A 13421-nucleotide genomic window follows, 5' to 3' on the forward strand; every position below is an offset into this window, starting at 1 on the left:
ACTCCCTGTCACAAGGGGATTTAGGGATGATTTAAGATGAAATCGTCAACTCTGTTGTTATGGTCAACACTTACTATAAGTATATACAGTACAAGTCAAAAGTTTGGACACACCTACACATTCAAGGGTTTTTCTTGATTTTTACATTGTAGAATAATAGTGAAGAAATCAAAACTATAAAATAACACATATGGAATCATGTAGTAACCAAAAAAAAGTGTTAAACAAATCAAAATATATTTGAGATGAGATTCTTCAAAGTAGCCACCCTTTGCCTTGACAGCTTTGCACACTCTTGGCATTCTCTCAATAAGCTTCATGAGGTAGTCACCTGGAATGCATTTCAATTAACAGGTGTGCCTTGTTAAAAGTTCATTTGTGGAATTTCTTTCCTTCTTAATGCGTTGGAGCCGATCAATTGTGATGTGAAAAGGTAGAGGTGATATACAGAAGATAGCCCTATTTGGTAAAAGACCAAGTCTATATAATGGCAAGAACAGCTCAAATAAGCAAAGAGAACAACAGTCCATCATTACTTTAAGACATGAAGGTCAGTCAACACGGAACACTTCAAGAACTTTGAAAGTTTCTTCAAGTGCAGTTGCAAAAACCCCCAAGCGCTATGATGAAACTGACTCTCATGAGGACTGCCACAGGAAAGGAAAACCCAGAGTTACCTCTACTACAGACGATAAGTTCATTAGAGTTACCAGCCTCAGAAATTGCAGCCCAAATAAATGCTTCACAGAGTTCAAGTAACAGACACATCTCAACATCAACTTTTCAGAGGAGACTGCGTGAATCAGGCCTTCATTGTCAAATTGCTGCAAAGAAACCACTTCTAAAGGACACCAATAATAAGAAGAGACTTGCTTGGGCCAAGAAACTTGAGCAATGGACATTAGACCAGTGGAAATCTGTCCTTTGGTCTGATGAGTCAATTTTAGATTTTTGGATCTAACTGCTGTGTCTTTGTGAGACGCAGAGAAGGTGAACAGATGACCTCCGCATTTGTGGTTCCCACCGTGAAGCATGGAGGTGGTGTGATGGTGCTTTGTGGGTGACACTGTCAGTGATTTATTTAGAATTCAAGGCACACTTAACCAGCATGCCTACCACAGCCTTCTGCAGTGATACGCCATCCCACCTGGTTTGTGCTTAGTGGGACTATCATTTGTGTTTCAACAGGACAATGACCTAACACACCTCCAGGCTGTGTAAGGGCTATTTGACCAAGAAGGAGAGCGATGGAGTGCTGCATCAGATGTCCTGGCCTCCACAATCACACGACCTCAACCCAATTGAGATGGTTTGGGATGAGTTGGACCGCAGAGTGAAGGAAAAGTAGCCAACAAGTGCTCAGAATATGTGGGAACTCCTTCAAAATTGTTGTAAAAGCATTCCAGGTGAAGCTGGTTGAGAGAATGCCAAGAGTGTGCAAAGTTGTCAAAGCAAAGGGTGGCTACTTTGAAAAATCAAAAATATATTTTGATTTGTTTAACACTTTTTTGGTTACTACATGGTTCCATATGTGTTATTTCATAGTTTTGATGTCTTATTCTACAATGTTTTATTCTACAATGTAGAAAATAGTACAAATAAAGAAAAACCCTTGAATGAGTAGGTGTGTCCAAACTTTTGACTGGCACTGTATTTATTTTTTTACTTCTTGAGATGGGAAAACTTGTTTTTTTGTGAAGTTGAACATGTGCTCTTTATGACAGAATGCTAAGGCTCCAGATTGGTGGAACGACCCAGCTAAAGCAGAAGCCAGATGTGTGCCTGACCAGAGGGCCTCTCAGCTTGTGTTTCCATTTTTTTAGGCAAACGACCAACACGAATCTCATTCCAATGACAGGTCCTGCTTTATCAAGACTCTAGAGCCACTTTCCAGATAGATATGGAGTTATGCATTAAGGTGATTAACCCACGCCCACCATCTCCATCGGATACCATTACAAGGTGGAGAATAGGATCCACTCACATTGCTCTGTATTGCTGTAATCAGCAGGTAATGTGAAATATGGTGGTGTGTGTGAGAGACAGGGCTGTGAGAGCCAGGCTGCTCCACCTCCTTCAGTCCACTCATTAGAGGGACCCACTGTAGACAAATGCAGCATGCATACCATTACAGAGATGTGGTTACATCTGAGACCCCCAAAAAATACAGTATTGCATTAAGTCAATAGCCAGGGCCATGGTGTCTCATTTGGGCACATAAAGGCTTTGCAATTGAATGAATGTGTTCATCAGGGCATGACACCTATAGGTGCGATTAGGGACTGAAAGTTATTTCATAGGAGTAAATTGTATATTTTCTGCAGTGATTATATGTAGGTGATATGCAGCAACATTGAACAGAGGAGGTAATGCAGTGTAGTACACTCAACATTTCCATCATGAATTCTAATCCCTAGGTGGAACCTGCAGAAACATACATTTATTAAAGCAAAAGTTTCATGATACATGCATATTTCTGTCGCTTTTCATAAAAGCATTCCCCAGTTTAATCACATTCTCTATTGAATAAAATGCACACATGCCACAGGTTCTTGCCTTTGGCTCTATGTGCCACCATCATCAAGTTTAAAGATGACAACAGTGGTAGGCCTGATCACCAACAACGACGAGACAGCATATAGGGAGGTGGTCAGAGACCTGGTAGTGTGGTGCCAGAACAACTCCCTCAATGTGATCAAGACTAAGGAGATGATTGTGAACTACAGGAAAAGGAGGACTGAGCACGCCACCATTCTCATCGACTGGGCTGTAGTGGAGCAGGTTGAGAGCTTCAAGTTCTTTGGTGTCCACATCACCAACAAACTAACATGGTCCAAGCACACCAAGACAGTTGTGAAGAGGGCACGACAAAACCTATTCCCCCTTAGGAGACTGAAAAGATTTGGCATGAGTCCTCAGATCCTCAAAAAGTTCTACAGCTGCACCATCGAGAGCATGCTGACTGGTTGCATCTCTGCCTGGTACGGCAACTGCTTGGCCCCCGACCGCAAGGCACTACAGAGGGTAGTGCGTACGGCCCAGTACATCACTGGGGCCAAGCTTCCTGCCATCCAGGACCTCTATACCAGGCGGTGTCAGAGGAAGGCACTAAAAATTGTCAGAGACTCCAACCACCAAATTCATAGACTGTTCGCTCTACTACCGCACAGCAAGCGGTACTGGAGCACCAAGTCTAGGTCCAAGAGGCTTCTAAACAGCTTCTCCCCCAAGCCATAAGACTATTGAACATCTAATCAAATGGCTACCCAGACTATTTGCATTGCCCTCCCCCCCTTTTTACACTGCTGCTACTCTGTTATTATCTATGCATAAGTCACTTTAATAACTTTACCTACATGTATATATTACCTCAACTAACCGGTGCCCCCGCACATCGACTCTGTACCGGTACCCCCTGTATATAGCCTCACTATTGTGAATTTTACTACTGCTCTTTAATTATTTGTTACTTTCATTTCTTATTTTTCTTAAAACTGCATTGTTGGTTAAGGGCTTGTAAGTAAGCATTTCACTCTAAGGTCTACACCTGTTGTATTCGGCGCATGTAACAAATACAATTTGATTTGATCTTCCAACGCTTTCCAGCACAGCGATGCCTTACTACAGTAGCTACTTCGGCCAACATGTAGGCAGGTTCCTTAAGATTTAAAACTTCTCAAACAGCCTAATTCCCACAAAGTGATTAATACTGCGATTATACTACACTCCCAACTCCTCCTCCTAGCTCTTCCTTCCAGCTGTCAGCAGATACAGGAAGTCCACCAGCTCCATGGTCCAGGGAAAGAGAGCAGAGGACCTGGCAACAGCAGCAGTAGAACATCTGGTGGACCAAGCTCTGTCAGCTCCATCCCCTCACCCTCTGCTCTCCCCTCTCCCGCCAGCCATTAGCACTATATCACAGCTTATCCTCCTGGCCCATCGCCACTACATACCGCACCGCCCCCATCAGCATGGAGACAGAAACACTTGCTGCCTCAATTATGCAAAAGGTGTGAATTAAACATGAGCTTACCGCACAGGAAACACTGTGTGCCCACCGTGTGTTCATCCACGTGCGCAAAGACACACACACAAACTATTACAGCATAGAATCAAATACTGATCATACAAAAAGCTGCTCGTTACAGGCGTTTCTATGTGAGATTTGACCATTGTAGCAGCAAACATTACTAAGGAGGAGCCTCTGCAAGACAGTATAAGCCCTCACTGTCACCCGTCATATGGATGACTGATATATTCACGGAATAATAAAGTTAGCTCAGGCCGTTGTTGCTGCTGGTGATGATGATGAAAGTAGAAGGTGATGAGGAATATTGCCATCACTACCAACTTAAGAACAAAAACAGCATCGTGTGGGAGTTGAACCTCGAACCAAAGGCTGAGCTGATTCCTTCTCTCTACCATGCCCTTTATTAATCAACCTTGGTAAGTGGAGCATAGAGTGTGGTGTGAGGAGCTCTGGGGGCATGCAGTGGAGGACACACACAAACTCTCACTCTCCCACACACAGCTGATGTTCAGTGCTACTGGCCTGGAGGCCAAAAGAATCAGACGCTGCTGATGCAACCTTTTGCACAGTCTCAGTTGTTGTTTAAGTATTTCAATTCAAATACACAGCACCCCTTCCCCTATACCAGATAAACAGACAGCCAACCATCCAGCCTGGCTGACACCGGAAGCCCGTAGAGTTCATACAGACTGCAGAAACCAGGGTTCTATTAGGCCCATAAGATAGGAATTCATTAAACCGGCATATAGCCCTAAAAGCTGGAATCCATAGCTGCTACATCCATTTTTGGACGTCCCAATTAATGATATACCCTACCCCATCAGAGTGGTACACTATGAAGCAAGCTAGATCTACTCAGGCTTTTATAAAGCTAGCCAGCTTCAGTTAGCTTCACATTCCATGTCAGGCTTCATCCGTACTACGACGGTGGACACCGCTTGTTGTCCTGCCGCAGACTCTTGGAGGCTTGTAACTGCGAGTGCATGTCGCACATGGCTAGTTGAACACCAAACTCTTCAGAGACAATGCTGAAACATCAGGTTGAGTAAAAGGCAGAACAAAAAACACAAGAAATAAAAAGAAATACACGAGAAAGTAAGAAGCTATATATACACAGTTGAAGTCAGAAGTTTACATACACTTAGGTTGGAGCCATTAAATCTAGTTTTTCAACTACTACACACATTTCTTGTGAACAAACTATAGTTTTGGCAAGTCGGTTAGGACATCTACTTTGTGCATGACACAAGTAATTTTTCCAACAATTGTTTACAGACAGATTATTTCACTTATAATTCACTGTATCACAATTCCAGTGGGTCAGACGTTTACATTCACTAAGTTGACTGTGCCTTTAAACAGTTTGGAAAATTCCAGAAAATGATGTCATGGCTTTAGAAGCTTATGAAAGGCTAATTTACATTATTTGAGTCATTTGGAGGTGTACCTGTGGATGTATTTTAAGGCCTACCTTCAAACTCAGTGCCTCTTTGCTTGACATCATGGGAAAATCAAAATTACTCAGCCAAGACCTCAGAAAAAAATTGTAGACCTCCAAGTCTGGTTTATCCTTTGGAGCAATTCCCAAGCGCCAGAAGGTACCACGTTCCTCTGTACAAACAATAGTACGCAAGTATAAACACCATGGGACCACGCAGCCGTCATGCCTTTCACGAAGGTGACGCGTTCTGTCACCTAGAGATGAACGTACTTTGGTGCGAAAAGTGCAAATCAATCCCAGAACAACAGCAAAAGACCTTGTGAAAATGCTGGAGGGAACAGGTACAAAAGTATCTATATCCACAGTAAAACGAATTCTATATCGACATAACCTGAAAGGCCGCTCAGCAAGGAAGAATCCACTGCTCCAAAAAAGCCATTAAAAAACAGACAATGGTTTGCAACTGCACATGGGGACAAAGATCGTACTTTTTGCAGAAATGTCCTCTGGTCTGATTAAACAAAAATTAGAACTGTTTGGCCATAATGACCATCGTTATGTTTGGAGGGAAAAGGGGGGAGGCTTGCAAGCCGAAGAACACCATCCCAACCGTGAAGCACGTGGGTGGAAGTATCATGTTGTGGGGGTGCTTTGCTGCAGGAGGGACTGGTGCACTTCACAAAATAGATGGCATCATAAGGCAGGAAAATTCTGTGGATATATTGAAGCAACATCTCAAGACATCAGGCAGGAGTTAAAGCTTGGTCGCAAATGGGTCTTCCAAATGGACAATGACTTCAAGCATACTTCCAAAGTTGTGGCAAAATGGCTTAAGGACAACAAAGTCAAGGTATTGGAGTGGCCATCACAAGCCCTGACCTTAATCCTATAGAACATTTGTGGGCAGAACTGAAAAAGCGTGTGCGAGCAAGGAGGCCTACAAACCTGACTTATTTACACCAGTTCTGTCAGGAGGAATGAGCCAAAATTCACCCAATTTATTGTAACTTTGTAACTGAATCAGGTTTGTAGGCCTCCTTGCTCGCACATGCTTTTTCAGTTCTGCCCACAGATTTTCTATAGGATTGAGGTCAGGGCTTTGTGATGGCCTCTCCAATAGCTTGTGTAGCTCCCTCCAGTAACCACGAGCACAACCGTTCCTTGATTTTAACTGGCGGCTTTATTCTGTAGATTTAGTCAGAATTATCACCTTCCGTGAGAACTATAAAGTAAATGAAAAATACAGTTAAGCACACTCTTACAACCTTATCTTACGAGTGACTTATTAGCTTGGTATAACTCTGAAGTGCTTACATACATAAACAGTTTAGCCGGCGCTATAACAGTATTAGATTAAACACATGAATAAAGGAAAAATACCTCATTGGCTGCTTATTACAGAAGGGAGGAAATCAAACTTCACACTTATTATTCCTGGCATGAATTCACGCTTCATCCTTAATTATTATAACGTTACCATCCTAACATATACGCTTCAAACTTTATGAACTACACCCGATGACATGAAAACTTAGCTAACACAGCGCGGGATTGCCTTCCCTCCAAAAGTGTGTTGCTACAATAAGGATCCCCGTTACAACAGTTATTAGCTACGTAGTTCCGCTTGTCTTATCATTTCCCCGCACAGCGGACACGTAAACAATTCAAACACAAAACAACGACATAGACTTACAGGTTATCTGTCAGTTACAGCTTGACTTTGTTGTCCTTAAGCCATTTTGCCACAGCTTTGGAAGTATGCTTGGGGTCATTGTCCATTTGGAAGACCCATTTTTCGACCAAGCTTTAACTTCGTGACTGATGTCTTAAGATGTTGCTTCAATATATCCACATAATTTTCCTTTCTCATGATGCCATTTATTTTGTGAAGTGCACCAGTCCCTCCTGCAGCAAAGCACCCCCAAAACATGATACTGAAACAAAAAACAGTTATATTTTTGTTTGATCAGACCAGAGGACATTTCTTCAAAAAGTACGATCTTTGTCCCCATGTGCAGTTGCAAACCGTAGTATGTTTTTTTATGGCTTTTTTGGAGCAGTGGATTCTTCCTTGCCGAGCGGCCTTTCAGGTTATGTCGATATAGGACTCGTTTTACTGTGGATATAGATACTTTTTTACCTGTTCCCTCCAGCATTTTCACAAGGTCTTTTGCTGTTGTTCTGAGATTGATTTGCACTTTTCGCACCAAAGTACGTTCATCTCTAGGAGACAGAACGCGTCTCCTTCTTGAGCGGTATGACGGCTGCGTGGTCCCATGGTGTTTATACTTGCGTACTATTGTTTGTACAGATGAACGCGGTATCTTCAGGCGCTTGGGAATTGCTCCCAAGGATAAACCAGACTTGGAGGTCTACAATTTTTTTCTGAGGTCTTGGCTGAGTAATTTTGATTTTCCCATGATGTCAAGCAAAGAGGCACTGAGTTTGAAGGTAGGCCTTGAAATACATCCACAGGTACACCTCCAATTGACTCAAATGATGTCAATTAGCCTTTCAGAAGCTTCTAAAGCCATGACATCATTTTCTGGAACTTTCCTAGCTGTTTAAAGGCACAGTCAACTTAGTGTATGTAATCTTCTTACCCACTGGAGTTGTGATACAGTGAATTATAAGTGAAATAATTTGTCTGTAAACAATTGTTGGAAAAATTACTTGTGTCATGCAAAGTAGATGTCCTAACCGACTTGCCAAAACTATAGTTTGTTAACAAGAAATGTGTGTAGTGGTTGAAAAACTAGTTTTAATGACTCCAACCTAAGTGTATGTAAACTTCCGGACTTCAACTGTATGTACACACACACACACACACACACACACTTCAAATACCATATTTACAATATACAGGGATACTGGAGTGATAGAGGTAGCTATGTATAGGGGTAAGGTGACTAAGCATAAGGATATAATTCATGATAAACAGAGTAGCAGCAGCGTAAATGATGGTACCAGTAATCCATGGGCGAGTCAGTGCCACATTTTCATTTGTGCCAAAATCAAAATGAAATAAGTTATCTTGCAAATTCAGCAGGCTATGGTGTGAAATAGGTTTTTATAAGTGTAGTCTTTATTTTATTACTTATCATTAATGCAGTCTTTGGTGTGCTTATCAATGCACAATCACATTTTTTCCAACTCCTATTGCTTCTTCTGTGGAACAGCTTGATATGTTCTGGCCATAGACATACACTATATATGCAAATGTGTGTGGCCACCCCTTCAAATTAGTGGATATTTCAGCCACACCCGTAGCTGACGGGTGTTTAAAAATCAAGCACACGGCCATGCAGTCAAAGACAAACATTGGCAGTAGAACGGCCTGACTAAAGAGTGCAGTGACTTTCAACGTGGCACATCATAGGATGTCACCTTTCCAACAAGTCAGTTTGTCAAATTTCTGCCCAGCTAGAGCTGCAAGTGCTGCGATTGTGAAGTGGAAACGTCTAGGAGCAACAACGGCTAAGCCGCGAAGTGGTAGTCAACACAAGCTCACATAATGGGACAGCCGAGCGCTTTAGTGCATAGCGCATAAAAATAGTCCTGGGTTCAACACTCACGACAGAGTTCCAAACTGCCTCTGGAAGCAACATCAGCACAAGAACTGTTCCTCGGGAGCTTCATGAAATGGGTTTCCATGGCCGAGCAGCAGCACACAAGCCTAAGATCACCAAGCGCTATACCATGCTTCGACCTAGAATGGTGTTAGCTCCAGAGTCCAAAGACGGTGAGCTTGTGGAAACGGGCAAAATTAAGCAAAGTATTAGAATTTTGGCAACCAGGAAACGGAGGAGCGATTTCTGCAGTGCACCTTTAAAATACTCATGCGTATGATAGCAATGGCTGCCAGTCTTGAACTGAATGGGAACTGCCATCTATTGATTATAGGTCTATGGTTGGTTGCAGCTGTCAGTTTGCCTTTAGCAAATTTCTAAATACAAATCAGCCAAAAATGTACAGTTTGGAGAGTAAATGCTGTCATTAACTAAATGTATAATGTATTATAAAAATATACTACACACAAAAAAACATTGGATTCATAAAATATTTCATCAGTCATATTCCTCAAATAAAAGGGGATGATGACACAATCTTTGCGAGATGGAGGGTATTTGATTTCTTTGGTCCTCAACTCGTGGCTCAGACACTTAATTTAGGATAAATGGAGTTAGCCTGCCGTGCAGCAGGTTAGTTCTGAAGGATTTGTTGCCATACAAATTTACCTGGCTAAAAGGTGAGCCACTTTTGTGGTACAGGTTGTCTCGAGTTGAACCCAGAGTTGACCAAAGTTACCTAGCTAAGTCCTCAAACCTGATTCGTAGTATAGGGCTCTGAACCCAAAATACAAGCTTGTTTACGCCAATGACTGTAAGCAAATATAAACAAACCTGTATAGCCTCAAAACACGGTTAAAACTATAATGTTGATATCATGGATGGTCAGTCCTTGCATCCATAGCTCGGTCTATGAATTTGACAGTGGTTACATTTACTGTTGTTTTATTTCTTTACATACCTATTGTTCACCTAATACCTTTTTTGCACTATCGGTTAGAGCCTGTAAGTAAGCATTTCACTGTAAGGTCTACACCTGTTGTATTCAGCGCACGTGACAAATAAACTTTGATTTGATTCTCCAGGCCCATCCCTCAACTTTTTACCAACACACAGGCCGGGTGGCCACTTTGTTATTGCTTCAATAGTCTTGCTAGAGGTAGGCGTCCATGTCTGTACAGTGGGGTTAAATGACTTGCCATGCCACTCACATCACAACCAGCAATGTGAGAGGGATTGGCATTTATCAATAACAGAAAGCAGACTTGACCAACGCTCAAAGCCAAATGGCATATGTGATGAGCCCCAGTAAGGGATGGACACCGACTCCTCTGTATGACAGTGTAGTCACTCCAAGAAATATGTAGGAATAATAAAAGGGCACTACGTTTTACATTGAATTATAGCTAGAACAACCGGTATAATTACCGGACACCGCAAGTATGCCATTTTGTTATCCGAGACAAAAAAATAAAGTGATAGAATAAATGGTAAATACCACCATAAAATATGTACTTACTTATAAAAAATAATTACACACAATTATTCAACTGGGAACGTTAGTAGGTTGACTACTCTGGCATAGAGCATATGTAGGCTAATGTAGCGAGGCCAATTTTGTATATCAAATACTTGAAGTAAAAAAGAGGACGCACCTGGTTTGACGGTCTTCAAACGAATGGGCTCCCGAAAGTGGCGAATGACAGCATGCGTGTCGCGGTTTGTAAGTCCACTGACGGGTGTTCCGTTGATCTCCAACAAAACGTCACCAAAATAGGGCATTGTACCGACGTGGCACAACATCACATCCAACTTCATCTGGCCCAGGTAAGGGAACTCTCCGTGTTCAGCACCCCCCAGCACCTCCACAACATTGCCGAATTCTCCGAGGCTTCCCCATGACACCGCACACTCCTGCACCTTGCTGGACCAATGTTTCTTCTTTTTCAGTGTTCTGGACATACTGTATCTTTTTGATGTGGTTCGTCACTGATCTGAAAGTGTGTCTTTGGTTTTGCTTTGTTTCACAAGCACTAATGCAGGAGAAAATATGGGCGAACAGAGATTTCTGATATTGAGTTATTCACTGGATCTGGTCGGAGTTTAATTTCTCTGTTGTAATTGAGAATTCACTTTTTCCGGGTAATGTGTAAATACATGTCGTATTGTCCAAGAAACCACAGTAATGCTGGAGTAGCATGACTTCCAATAAAATTCACTATGCGGGCTACATTAGCTGGCTATTCCACTGAAAATACGTCCGTAATATTGCAAAACTCTCAATGGTCTTTGAGCGTAAAACAGTAAATAAGACAGCAATACAGTGCCTACATAAATGCATCAATGTGTTTCAGCCTCCCCATCACCTTATCATAGGTTGATTCTTCTCCTAAACCTTTGGATGGAAGTTGTCAAAACAAGGTATCCACTCACCTCACCATAGACTGCGTGAGAGACAAATCTTCTCGGAGATTTGGGACATCGGAAGCCGTATATTTAGTGCGTCAACGAGTGCATTTATACCTGTGACAGAAAACTGCTGGTGTCGTTATCACAGCATTCACTTAATGGTAATTTATTCTCGTTCCAGGTCGTAGTTCGCATCCCACACATTTTGATGATGACAACCGCGACTGCATCCCTCGCCGCAGGTTAAACACACCTGGCACGGTGGCAGCGCCAAGCAAGATGCGCGAATCCCGGAACGCCCATTTATGCAGATGTCACTGCGCTCCGCTCAAATCAACAACCTTTTACACGGGCTCCATCCCTCGGTGTATAGTAGCAGAATGAACACTAAAAATGATTGCATACACATTATAGTGGGTCACTTTAGCAGTCTTGTATAATAGTAGGCTAGATAACGCAACGGTAAAGTAGTGTTTAACTGTATAAATCTTTTGCCAACAGAAAATGGCATATGCCAGCAAAACAATCAGACAAAAAAAACGTGTTATAAACTAATAACTTAGTTTGTATAAACTACGTATAACCCCTTTATACATCCTTATTACGTTTTAGCAAAATATATAAATACATGTTGCATTCTTGCTCTCAATACAGACAAGACCTACACTTATTGCATGGCAGAATTATTTGGGTGGAGGTTGAATCCTGTAATGGATAACAGGGATCTAAATACAGGCTACACAGTTGCTGTTAAAATTCATACAATTTTGAACACAAATTGCTTATAATCCAGGTGTGTATTATTCCCTGTCTCCACAGTGCCACCATCTGACTATTATTTTTATATAACTTCAACCCAGCAGAAGTGGAGAGGTAAGGCACATTCATTCAATAAAAAAAAAAAAATGTATACAGTAAATTGTCATTACTCTCTTCCCTGTGATACATATATTTGCTAAACTGACATGGACAGTGTGATTCAACAATAGGCCTAAGTCAACCTCAACAAATTGCTGGCATCATGTGATAGTTAACTCACTTTGTAGTGGCAGAGAAGTCAAGAAATGTCAAAGAAATCCAGACACACCCAGATATTTATTAACTTACTCTCTGCAGTGCAGCCTATACGGTGTGTCACGTTCCAAAGTGCTTGCTTCTGCATCCCAGCATTTATCTGGATGAAACATAAAATCGTAAGATGTGTGTTTGGTTAGTGAGATGTCAGCCTGGACATTGTATTTAATAATTAGTTGACTGGTGGAGGGTGGTGAGCAGCACTGCCATGATGATGCCTTTGGTGAGGTCTAGGAATTGACTCACTTACACCCAGTTCTGTTCTACCCAACCTGAAAAGTACAAAGACTCAATGATTAGTCAAACTCTGATACTTCTCTACATACTCTGTTCAACAGCAGCAACATATGCACCTAATGGTGTTGGTGTGGGAGGAGAAGAAGGCATACTTTTTAAGACCAAGATCCGTGAAAATACCTTTTAAAGTTGGCATGGACTCATTGCAGATGGCTTGACTATTGACAATTTTTTTCTTACTTCTTCAAAGCCTATTTCCACATAGTACATTTTAAATCACATCTGGCCAGAATGATCACATTTGTGATTGTTTTAATGACAGCTACATATCAAGAAACAAAAATGTTCTTTACAGAATATACAAGTAGTCAAGATACAAAAACACACTTGACAACAAAATGCAAAACTTTGATAACACAGAAAACAAGCAGCATTTTAAATATTGCCAGAGCATTACTGATGAACTTTGGTATAAAGAGAAAAAAAAACAAGACAGAGTAATACAAAGCAAAGATAAAGATGTGTTGGTAAAAAAAGTTTGTTTTAAACACAAATGCATGTCATGTGGACATAGTTGAGCTCCCATTAGAAAAGAACAGTCACCATACAAATCCATATATACACTGAACAAAAATAACCACAACATGTAGTGTCATTTTTC

The 13421-nt window shown here is 41.6% G+C and overlaps 1 pseudogene; it reads right to left on the bottom strand.

Moving 5' to 3' along the window:
• The window catches only part of LOC120020584, a 187067-nt pseudogene that overhangs the window by 156607 nt on the left and 17039 nt on the right, over positions 1-13421 (bottom strand).

This window comes from Salvelinus namaycush, chromosome 2, assembly GCF_016432855.1.
Source record: "Salvelinus namaycush isolate Seneca chromosome 2, SaNama_1.0, whole genome shotgun sequence".
Taxonomy (NCBI): Eukaryota; Metazoa; Chordata; class Actinopteri; order Salmoniformes; family Salmonidae; genus Salvelinus; species Salvelinus namaycush.